Consider the following 12,881-nt stretch of genomic DNA (forward strand, 5'->3'; position numbering starts at 1 on the left):
GCTGCAGAGGTTCTCCTAACCTGCTGAGTAAGTTCTCCTAACCTGCTACGTAAGTTCTCCTAACCTGCTGCGTAAGTACTCCTAACCTATTACATCAGTTCTTCTAACTTGCTATGTAAGTTCTCCTAACCTGCTGCAGAGGTTCTCCTAACCTGCTGAGTAAGTTCTCCTAACCTGCTACGTAAGTTCTCCTAACGATTAACGTAAGTTCTCCTAACCTGCTGCCTAAGTTCTCCTAACCTGCTGCGTAAGTTCTCCTAACCGGCTAGATAAATTCTCCTAACTTGTAAAGTAAGTTCTCTTCACCTATTACGTAAGTTCTCTTCACCTACTACGTAAGTTCTCCTAACCTGCTGCAGAGGTTCTCCTAACCTGCTGCAGAGGTTCTCCTAACCTGCTGGGTAAGTTCTCCAAACCTGCTATGTAAGTTCTCCTATCCTGCTATGTAAGTTCTCCTAACCTGCTATGTAAGTTCTCCTAACCTGCTATGTAAGTTCTCCTAACCTGCTGGGTAAGTTCTCCTAACCTGCTATGTAAGTTCTCCTAACCTGCTGCAGAGGTTCTCCTAACCTGCTATGTAAGTTCTCCTATCCTGCTATGTAAGTTCTCCTAACCTGCTATGTAAGTTCTCCTATCCTGCTATGTAAGTTCTCCTATCCTGCTATGTATGTTCTCCTATCCTGCTATGTAAGTTCTCCTAACCTGCTATGTAAGTTCTCCTAACCTGCTGCGTAAGTTCTCCTAACCTGCTATGTATGTTCTCCTAACCTGCTACATAAGATCTCTTATCCTTCTGCGTATGTTCTCCTAACCTGCACCGTAAGTTCTCCTAACTTGTTATGTAAGTCCTCCTATCCTGTTACGTAAGTTATCCTAACCTGATGGTAAGTTCTCCTAACCTGCTATGTAAGTTCTCCTAACCTGTAACATAAGTTCTCCTAACCTGCTGCAGAGGATCTCCTAACCTATTACATCAGTTCTCCTAACCTGCTACGTAAGTTCTCCTAACCTGCTATGTAAGTTCTCCTAACCTGCTGCGTAAGTACTCCTAACCTATTACATCAGTTCTTCTAATTTGCTATGTAAGTTCTCCTAACCTGCTGCAGAGGTTCTCCTAACCTGCTGAGTAAGTTCTCCTAACCTGCTACGTAAGTTCTCCTAACGATTAACGTAAGTTCTCCTAACCTGCTGCAGAGGTTCTCCTAACCTGCTGAGTAAGTTCTCCTAACCTGCTACGTAAGTTCTCCTAACGATTAACGTAAGTTCTCCTAACCTGCTGCCTAAGTTCTCCTAACCTGCTGCGTAAGTTCTCCTAACCGGCTAGATAAATTCTCCTAACTTGTAAAGTAAGTTCTCTTCACCTATTACGTAAGTTCTCTTCACCTACTACGTAAGTTCTCCTAACCTGCTGCAGAGGTTCTCCTAACCTGCTGCAGAGGTTCTCCTAACCTGCTGGGTAAGTTCTCCTAACCTGCTATGTAAGTTCTCCTATCCTGCTATGTAAGTTCTCCTAACCTGCTATGTAAGTTCTCCTAACCTGCTATGTAAGTTCTCCTAACCTGCTGGGTAAGTTCTCCTAACCTGCTATGTAAGTTCTCCTAACCTGCTGCAGAGGTTCTCCTAACCTGCTATGTAAGTTCTCCTATCCTGCTATGTAAGTTCTCCTAACCTGCTATGTAAGTTCTCCTATCCTGCTATGTAAGTTCTCCTATCCTGCTATGTATGTTCTCCTATCCTGCTATGTAAGTTCTCCTAACCTGCTATGTAAGTTCTCCTAACCTGCTGCAGAGGTTCTCCTAACCTGCTGGGTAAGTTCTCCTATCCTGCTATGTAAGTTCTCCTAACCTGCTACGTAAGTTCTCCTAACCTGCTGCGTAAGTTCTCCTAACCTGCTATGTATGTTCTCCTAACCTGCTACGTAAGTTCTCCTATCCTGCTATGTAGGTTCTCCTAACCTGCTGGGTAAGTTCTCCTATCCTGCTATGTTAGTTCTCCTAACCTACTACGTAAGTTCTCCTAACCTGTTACATAAGCTCTCTTAACCTGCTACGTAAGTTCTCCTAACCTGCTACGTAAGTTCTCCTATCCTGCTATGTAGGTTCTCCTAACCTGCTGGGTAAGTTCTCCTAACCTGCTACTTAAGTTCTCCTAACCTGCTATGAAAAGTAGCTTGTGTCTATCCTAATCGCTGTATATGAGAGATATGAAAAATATAATCTTCATTTCCTTTTTTTTCCTTATTTTAGGCTCTAAACTATCTCCATATTTTCTCTCATTCATTTTTTAAACTGGTACTAGGGACCTTCAGATGAGTCTTTATAGGCTTGTGGTCGCCCTAGGGAAGACTATTGTGTTCGTGAGAGTCTCAGTGTTCCACAGAGGGGTTATTATATTAGTGTTTAGGCCAAGCCGTTTTGCGGACGCTACAGACGTTTTTGTGAGAAGACCTATTTTCGGGATGTTTCATGGTCTGACAAACACTGCTCTAGCCGATATCGGCGGACGCAGTGGATTGAGATGCAGCCCATGCAACATCAAAAAAAGACATATCTCTCTAGCTTAAACAGACAGATTTTGGATGGAGATTTTTATTATGTTCATTAGATTTACGGCGGGGCACGGAAATTGTAGGGCAAAGGTTAAACTAAGCATTTGTCTTAAAATGTAGGACCCACTTAATCTTCCTCTACTGCTGTGACTGACTTATTCTTCCTCTACCTCTACTGCTGTGACTGACTTATTCTTCCTCTACCTCTACTGCTGTGACTGACTTATTCTTCCTCTACCTCTACTGCTGTGACTGACTTATTCTTCATCTACCTCTACTGCTGTGACTGACTTATTCTTCCTCTACCTCTACTGCTGTGACTGACTTATTCTTCATCTACCTCTACTGCTGTGACTGACTTATTCTTCATCTACCTCTACTGCTGTGACTGACTTGTTCTTCCTCTACTGCTGTGACTGACTTCCTCTACCTCTACTGCTGTGACTGACTTATTCTTCCTCTACCTCTACTGCTGTGACTGACTTATTCTTCCTCTACCTCTACTGCTGTGACTGACTTATTCTTCCTCTACCTCTACTGCTGTGACTGACTTATTCTTCCTCTACCTCTACTGCTGTGACTGACTTATTCTTCCTCTTCCTCTACTGCTGCTGTGACTGACTTATTCTTCCTCTACCTCTACTGCTGTGACTGACTTATTCTTCCTCTACCTCTACTGCTGTGACTGACTTATTCTTCCTCTACCTCTACTGCTGTGACTGACTTATTCTTCCTCTACCTCTACTGCTGTGACTGACTTATTCTTCCTCTACCTCTACTGCTGTGACTGACTTGTTCTTCCTCTACTGCTGTGACTGACTTATTCTTCCTCTACCTCTACTGCTGTGACTGACTTATTCTTCCTCTACCTCTACTGCTGTGACTGACTTATTCTTCATCTTCCTCTACTGCTGTGACTGACTTATTCTTCCTCTACCTCTACTGCTGTGACTGACTTATTCTTCCTCTACCTCTACTGCTGTGACTGACTTATTCTTCCTCTTCCTCTACTGCTGTGACTGACTTGTTCTTCCTCTACCTCTACTGCTGTGACTGACTTATTCTTCATCTTCCTCTACTGCTGTGACTGACTTATTCTTCCTCTACCTCTACTGCTGTGACTGACTTATTCTTCCTCTACCTCTACTGCTGTGACTGACTTATTCTTCATCTACCTCTACTGCTGTGACTGACTTGTTCTTCCTCTACCTCTACTGCTGTGACTGACTTATTCTTCCTCTACCTCTACTGCTGTGACTGACTTATTCTTCCTCTACCTCTACTGCTGTGACTGACTTATTCTTCCTCTACCTCTACTGCTGTGACTGACTTATTCTTCCTCTACCTCTACTGCTGTGACTGACTTATTCTTCCTCTACCTCTACTGCTGTGACTGACTTATTCTTCCTCTACCTCTACTGCTGTGACTGACTTATTCTTCCTCTACCTCTACTGCTGTGACTGACTTGTTCTTCCTCTACTGCTGTGACTGACTTATTCTTCCTCTACCTCTACTGCTGTGACTGACTTATTCTTCCTCTACCTCTACTGCTGTGACTGACTTATTCTTCATCTTCCTCTACTGCTGTGACTGACTTATTCTTCCTCTACCTCTACTGCTGTGACTGACTTATTCTTCCTCTACCTCTACTGCTGTGACTGACTTATTCTTCCTCTTCCTCTACTGCTGTGACTGACTTGTTCTTCCTCTACCTCTACTGCTGTGACTGACTTATTCTTCATCTTCCTCTACTGCTGTGACTGACTTATTCTTCCTCTACCTCTACTGCTGTGACTGACTTATTCTTCCTCTACCTCTACTGCTGTGACTGACTTATTCTTCATCTACCTCTACTGCTGTGACTGACTTGTTCTTCCTCTACCTCTACTGCTGTGACTGACTTATTCTTCCTCTACCTCTACTGCTGTGACTGACTTATTCTTCCTCTACCTCTACTGCTGTGACTGACTTATTCTTCCTCTACCTCTACTGCTGTGACTGACTTATTCTTCCTCTACCTCTACTGCTGTGACTGACTTATTCTTCCTCTACCTCTACTGCTGTGACTGACTTATTCTTCCTCTACCTCTACTGCTGTGACTGACTTATTCTTCCTCTACCTCTACTGCTGTGACTGACTTATTCTTCCTCTACCTCTACTGCTGTGACTGACTTATTCTTCCTCTTCCTCTACTGCTGTGACTGACTTATTCTTCATCTACCTCTACTGCTGTGACTGACTGTCAGGGGAGCCTTTGACTATTCATGGTCCCATTAATGTCTCAGCATCCATGATTGTTGAATCCATTAAATAGACAGGGGTTTTTATTCCCCTCTTTATCCTCCTTTAACAAACACACCAACTCTGCTTTTGGGAGACAGCGATAGGCTCCTTGCTGGGAAGCACTCTCCAGGACAGGGCTCATGTCTTATTCTCTGTTATGTCCTTCAGGCCTGAGCAAATAGGAGAAGAGCTGTGGGAGGATCGTGAGTACACCACGGAGAGGGGGTTTGTGGGTATGGTAGTTTAGTAGGAGGTCAGATTTGCTACTAAAGACTCTTTCTGGACCATGTATGAAATGTCTGTAGACATGGGAGTGTAAAACAATGCAGTGCTTTGGTGAATCCAGTAAGACTTCAGGGGCTGGTTTTCCTGGACACAGTCCCCCATAACTTTCCTTTCAACATGTGTTTTGGGGACAGTAAGATACACCTACTGTATGTAATTTCTTCTTCAACACAAAATCCACTCAGAGCTTTGGTGTGATACTCCAGGCATAGCTAGTGTTTGGCTGTGCTGCTGTTTAGTCTGGCCCTGGGCTTTTATCTAGTCACTTCACCTTGGGCTAAAAGAAAACACAGAGCAGATGGAAGTCTTTCTTTCCCTAAAGTCAGTCCACCTTGCATATTTTACTTAGCTATAGTACAACATTGAAGTGAATAATGACAGTGCAGTGCCCCTAGCGGGTTTCAAACCCAGGTCTCCCAGCCGATAGCCATACTCACTAACAACTGCTAATTTTTTTTTTTTGTCATGGGGTTTGAAATATGATACAATTGCTTTGGGAACATATAAATATTTGTGTGACTGTGTTCTTTGTGAGTGAATGTCAAAGTAAAATGTTGTAGTATTGAATCCAGGCAAGTACTAAGCGAGTTTACTGTCCCGTTCGAAAGAAGCAATTCTCAATGCAAACAGAACATTAAACATCAAAGGGGAATTACTCATGGCCAGACATGAAAGAGTGCTCATTTAAGAGTGAAATCGCATGATATACAGTCAGGGCTGCTGTGAGATGCCACATGCTCCGGTCTGTTTGTCTGTAATCATTTCTAAGCACGTAATAGCCAGCCTTTTCTTTGCTAGGAATTCACAATCTGGGAAGTCGTAGCTTAGCTGTTCACCTGCTTCTCCTTCTTCTCCCTCCAAACTAAATGGCCACTCATGTGAAAGTACTCATTTCCTATCTGGGCGTGCTCTGTAGAAGTGTGCGCATGTCTGCTCCTGCCCCGTGCAGCAATGGCGGCCCAGGCTTGGCCTGGGTCCATGGTGTGGCAGGCCCAGACCTGCAGCTGGGAGAACGAGGCCTGGCCTAGCAGAGCAAGGGATGTGTTTAGCCAGCGTGTTTGTGCCCCTGTTCTCCTTTGTAGAGCCAGCTGTGAGGTGTGTGTTTGGGACAGTGGTGCAGTGCGGTCCTGCAGATGTTTGACCATAAAGAGCAGCACTTCAAAAGGGCTGAGACATCCCCGGCTCCCCCCTCTCTACCCTCCCTCCTCCCTCCTTCCATCCCTGTCTTCTGGGACACAGCTCCACATTGGAGGAGGTCAGAGATGGGAAACGATGCAGACTTGGGCCTTGTAATCAGAGGCCACCGACAGGTGTGAAGAGTAAAGGGCTAGTTCTAGACTGGAGAAACAAGTTTAGATGCACATCACTTTCTATGCTGTTGTCTCTCACATGATAGAGCGGACTGGCCAGGCAAGGCTTTATGTCTGTAAACTTTGGGCACCTTGAACTTGACTTCTACTTGCCTCCCCTCCTGGCCGTCCTGTTTCTGTCCAGGAACAACCTCTAGGAAAGCATTTGAAAACACCAGAACATGAAACATAAAACAATTATAAATGGATTAGTGTGTGTGAGTTAGTAAAGCTTATGTTGGGTGTTTTATCAATATATACTGGGAACTGGATCAGCTAACATGTTTGCATTATCTATTTAAGGATCCATTTTGTTCTGTTCTAACAATTACATGAAGGATCCATTTTGTTCTGTTCTAACAATTACATGAAGGATCCATTTTGTTCTGTTCTAACAATTACATGAAGGATCCATTTTGTTCTGTTCTAACAATTACATGAAGGATCCATTTTGTTCTGTTCTAACAATTACATGAAGGATCCATTTTGTTCTGTTCTAACAATTACATGAAGGATCCATTTTGTTCTGTTCTAACAATTACATGAAGGATCCATTTTGTTCTGTTCTAACAATTACATGAAGGATCCATTTTGTTCTGTTCTAACAATTACATGAAGGATCCATTTTGTTCTGTTCTAACAATTACATGAAGGATCCATTTTGTGCTCTGACTTACATGAAGGATTCAGTCTGTGCTCTGACTTACATGAAGGATTCAGTCTGTGCTCTGACTTACATGAAGGATTCAGTCTGTGCTCTGACTTACATGAAGGATTCAGTCTGTGCTCTGACTTACATGAAGGATTCAGTCTGTGCTCTGACTTACATGAAGGATTCAGTCTGTGCTCTGACTTACATGAAGGATTCAGTCTGTGCTCTGACTTACATGAAGGATTCAGTCTGTGCTCTGACTTACATGAAGGATTCAGTCTGTGCTCTGACTTACATGAAGGATTCAGTCTGTGCTTTGACTTACATGAAGGATTCAGTCTGTGCTTTGACTTACATGAAGGATTCAGTCTGTGCTCTGACGTGTGGGTAATTTAACCAAAGATTTAGACCTGTTAAGCCCATCTGTTTGCAGCTCTTCAGATCTGCATCACAAACACTTGATTGCAGGGGCCACAGAGGAAATTACTGGTTGGTGAGGACATTGGAAGTATTGGAAGTAATAACACTGTTGTATGTACTCTGTTATTTCCTATTAATTCTCTCTAAACTAGCCAAGTACATATCTGACAGAATATAATGTGTTAGATTCAATCTGAACGTCGCATAGACCAACAACTGTACAATGCGGGTTCCTAGGGATCTGGCTTAGGGCCTTTACACTTTAGCTTACAGCATGTCATTTCTAATTGATCATAGTATCCTAGCGGTGGCATAGCGCCTGGTATAGTGTAACTGCTCAACCCTCCTGGAAGCTCCATTGAAGCCCCCACTAGTTGACTAGAGTCCCAGGTGACAAGCGGTATAGGCAGGACATAGGAGGGACTTGATGTGCACACCTCCAGTGTTTGTGTGATTAGAATTTTCTCTATGGGGGAATAGAACAACGTCTGTTCTCAAAGGTCAGTCAGATTTCTACTGCATTCCTGCTACATGTTTTCACATTTCCAGTTGCTTTGTCAAACGTCCCCATTATTCTCCTCTGGCACTCCCTCACAGTTGAGTTGGTGCTGCCAGGGCAATATGGGCATGAAATGTTACAGCTCAGACACATTTCTCAGGCAGGCCGTGAATTTGTAAAACAAATAAACAGCTTGTACACTTCTGTAAGAAATTGAATGGTTGTTCTCCTTTTCAAATAGTTACATAGATAGTTTCCAATAGAACATTAAACAATGGTTTCTTTTTCAACAAATGTTGTCTTTAAATTTCCCTGATAAGGTCCAACATAAAGTGATGCCTAAGCACGCTCCTCTTGACCCAGGTTTGTTTCGCAGCATGGCCAGTGAGGTCGTTAAAGATAAATAAAATAAAAAAATCATCTTCATCATCTCCAGCACCACCCCAACATCCACATATGTGAAAATTGCTCGTTTCTGAGTTTTGTAGTAAAAAAGATAGAGAAAGATAAGTGTTTACAATTACATAATCGATACGCATCGTGTGATTTTAACCAAGTACTGAGTAGGCATTGCCTACTAATTGTCTACTAATTCGTTGATGATGTAAACACTTATCTTCTATATTTTTTACTACAATTTTCACATACTGTATGTTGAGGTGGTGTTTGGAAATTATGAATATGAAGTTGAAAAATTGAGAAATGTCCCTTTAAGAGCACACGCCTTCATTTGACTGGCTCCTCCTTCTCGTCAGCGCTCTCGTTGACATCCACAGCTGAGTGTTGTCATGCCCGGGCCTCAGAGAGTCGTGCCCTGGGATAATAAATACTCCTGTCCTGTCGCTAGACTCCTATCATAGAGAGAGAACAAGTGATGGCTTCAGGGGGGGGGGGGGGGGGGGGGGACATCTCATCTCATTCATCAACGTTTCTGAGTTCAGGCCCTGCCCTAACTCAAAGATGTATCGTATCTGATCTGTTAAGCATAAGAAGCCGTCTTCTTTCATTTAGCAGCCTCTTGATCAAACGCTTCACTCTCAGGTATCAGATCCAGCAAACATTTGGCTGCGACAGGGAACAAGGTACCGTATCAGTACATGAGGGCTCGCTGTATACAGGGGTATTATCGTTTCATAAATGATGTGGGACACTTGATTGTTGCTCAGGATTGACGTTGGTGGCAAAAGGGGTTTTTAGGTACTCTGTGAACTGTGACTACTTCAGACACTTCACTGTGCTTATGCTTCTTCACATAGGGTATTAGTTACAGTATATGAATGGCATTCATTTCACATATGACTAATAAATGCAATGTTTAATCATTGGTCTTGTAATCTACATTAACTCCTATTCCCGCTGTCTCCCTCATTTTCACCTGAGTGCCTCCTCAGTAGCCTGTGGGGGTTGATGTCAAATCAGGCAGGGACTATTGTTCCAAAATGCTGCCGCAGCCTTATTGCCCCATGGGAACCTGAGATCAAACAACCTATTATGGGAAGTCATTAAGCAGGAAGCGAGGTAAGCACACATTTTGTATCTTAATCAAACTTTACTCATGATTTAAGTCAACAGAATAGAGCACTCAGTGAAACTTCAGAAGGGGACAAAAATGTGACATGGTTTCAGAGATTATAACATTAACATTCATTTGTTATGGAATAACGTTCGATATCATTCAATCCCTTAGTGTTTGATTAAATAGTAGTACAGATCTTTCACAGTGCAGTGTTAACAGTAATAAATAATGTTTGATATCATTCAATCCCTTAGTGTTTGATTAAATAGTAGTACAGATCTTTCACAGTGCAGTGTTAACAGTAATAAATAACGTTCGACATCATTCAATCCCTTAGTGTTTGATTAAATAGTAGTACAGATCTTTCACAGTGCAGTGTTAACAGTAATAAATAACGTTTGATATCATTCAATCACTTAGTGTTTGATTAAATAGTAGTACAGATCTTTCACAGTGCAGTGTTAACAGTAATAAATAACCTTCGACATCATTCAATCCCTTAGTGTTTGATTAAATAGTAGTACAGATCTTTCACAGTGCAGTGTTAACAGTAATAAATAACGTTTGATATCATTCAATCCCTTAGTGTTTGATTAAATAGTAGTACAGATATTTCACAGTGCAGTGTTAACAGTAATAAATAAAGTTTGATATCATTCAATCCCTTTGTGTTTGATGGAATAGCAGTACAGATCTTTAGTAATAAATCACTAATAACACATTGTCAGTATGTCCTACAACTATCCAACTTTCATATAGCAGCTCATTCCCTTCCTTGTTATGTGACAGTGAAACAAACTCTCAAAGACAGTCTGAGGGGGAGTGAGCTGCAAAATAAACACTTTAAAAGTATTATAAGGGGAAATATACATCAGCTTGTTGAGAGTTGCTCTCTGGGGGGGGGTTCTAATCATCAAACACACGAGTCATCAGTGAGTTTCTCAGCAGGTGAGCAGTGAGTTCTCTAGGTGTCTGTCCAGTACTGTCTGACTGTCTCTCTGTGGAGGGGTGGGCGCTGGAGATCAGACGCTACATCCACACCAGTCTGTGTGCGTGTGCATGTGTGCGTGTGCGTGTGTGCATGTGTGCGTGTGCGTGTGCGTGTGCGTGTGTGTGTGTGTGTGTGTGTGTGTATCTCCCACCCACCTTGGAGTGACAATACATCTATACAGACCAGGCTCACTCATCATCAGGAAGTGTTCTCTTACCCCTTGGGCAGATGAGCAGACTGTGCAATAAGATACATCCTACACACTAGAAAACAAAACAAGTGAAGTGGGTTGAGTCAGCGGATTGAGAGACACAAGGAGCCAGCCTGACTGAGGGCTTCTTCTGATGACCACAACACCTGTCAGCCCTGGTTCCATTTCTACCTCCTGTTTTAGCTCCTGTGGCTCTTGTGTTCATAAATCCAAAAAAGAGTCAAGGACTCGGTAGGTGAAAGCAGTATAGTGACAGCCCCAAGCCATTAAATAAAGGTTAAAAGTGGTGCTTCTACCAGCACTAGTCAGAAAATGCACATCTTTAATTACTGAAGGAGTAGGCGTCATCAAAGGAGCTAGGATAAAATGGAACTGGGCCTCCTCAACTGGGCCTCCTCAATATGTGATCTTCAAAGTGTGAGTACCTTGTTGGTGCAGGAGCGGCAGCTCCCACACGAGGGCGATGTTGCGTGAGAACAGATTGAATAGAGACGGAATTTCAAAGGCTGTGTTTGTAGTGCCGCTCAGGCTCACCTGCAGAATTCGACTAGATTTACAGGTAGGTACACATGCATTCATGCTTATGCCCTGACATGCATGGAGTTATATTTTTTTCTGCATTGGCCAATAGTGTAAATCACAGACCAAAGGTGTAATATGTATTCCCATTGACAAGCTTATCACCCTTACCCAGGAGACCCTGTAACCAATAAGGGTGATTTTTGTGTGACAATAATTTACAGCGTCACATGAAACGTACTGTATAGGACAAATGCCTTATATATGTATTACACCAGTATCCCACACACTGAGAATAGCGTGTCAATTTCCCATCAGCCTTGACAAAAACAGTCATCTTAAAAGGCTCTTTTAAGACACCTTATTTACCTGCTTGTCCTCTGATAGGGAGCACTTGAAAGGCAGAGCCGCTCCAGATAAGACACCGCGACATAACAACATATTCCTGGAGGAGCACTACACTTCAGAGACACCAGAGAGCAGGGGGCACAGATTACCTCAATGCTGGCTGCAGGAATGCCCATTTAAAGGAAGGTGTTTTGTCCTCTTCTGTTTAAGGATTTACCTGGGGAGCTTTGAACAGCGTGTACCTCAGTTTATTTTGCCAACTTTGTCCCAGCAATGCTCATTCTGCTTCATTTGAGTAGATTGGATTGGACTGAATTAAGACTTTAGAAAATGAGAAAATCATGAATGATTCAACAACAAACATGATCCTGGGTCCTGTGAGAATGAATTAAGGATCAATAACACAGAAGGTGAGCAGATAAGAAGACAACTACAGTTCTAATAATCTAATCTACTGCTCCAAGGTTCAATGGGTTTTAAAAGATATCAGACATGTAGGTGTTGAAAGCAGTTCAACCGGTTAGTATAGTAAAATCAGTCACACATTAAATTACTTTTTGTGAGACTCCAAAGTTAGAACGAAGACCCCATTGGGATTGTCTGGGTGCCATAACAGTTACCTAGCAAACATAATCCAGCAAAGTGCTGCCATCATCTGGGTAAAATAGAGAATCACAAGGTAGCAATGTGGCATAGTATTTTCTCACGCTCTGCAGCCATTAGGAATGATTTCTGAAGCATACAGGTCTTATAGAAGGTTTATGATGACTTCGTAAACATTTTTGTTTATTGAAAGTGTGACCCCAAATTCTATAGAGAGGAGGAAGTATGACAACAACAGTATTGATTGCCTTATTATCAGACGTGTGCTCAATCTGTTCTGGACCCTCCAGTAGAGGGTGATATGACCCTTCCTCTGGGACCCTGTGACACCACATGCCACTACAGTTGGTTGAGAGTGAATGAGAGCCACAGAGGCTCCTGCTGCCTGCCAGGCTGGTTTTGTCCTGATGCTGCTGGACAGCTGCCTTTCTGATTTTCCTTTTCCTAGAAGAGGCCTGGATCAGAACTCAGCAGGACAAAGCAGGCAGGGGCCAGCTGCCGAAAGGACAGCTGGCCTATAGCACTCTGCAGCAGGTGAGGATCGGACTGGCGGCATGAACTGAGGCCCACTGATAACTTTGCTTTGCTCTCTCTCTCTCTCTCTCTCTCTTTCTCTCTCTCTCTCTCTCTCTCTCTCTCTCTCTCTCTCTCTCTG

The sequence above is a fragment of the Oncorhynchus clarkii genome, chromosome 2 (assembly GCF_045791955.1).
Source record: "Oncorhynchus clarkii lewisi isolate Uvic-CL-2024 chromosome 2, UVic_Ocla_1.0, whole genome shotgun sequence".
NCBI classification, from domain to species: domain Eukaryota; kingdom Metazoa; phylum Chordata; class Actinopteri; order Salmoniformes; family Salmonidae; genus Oncorhynchus; species Oncorhynchus clarkii.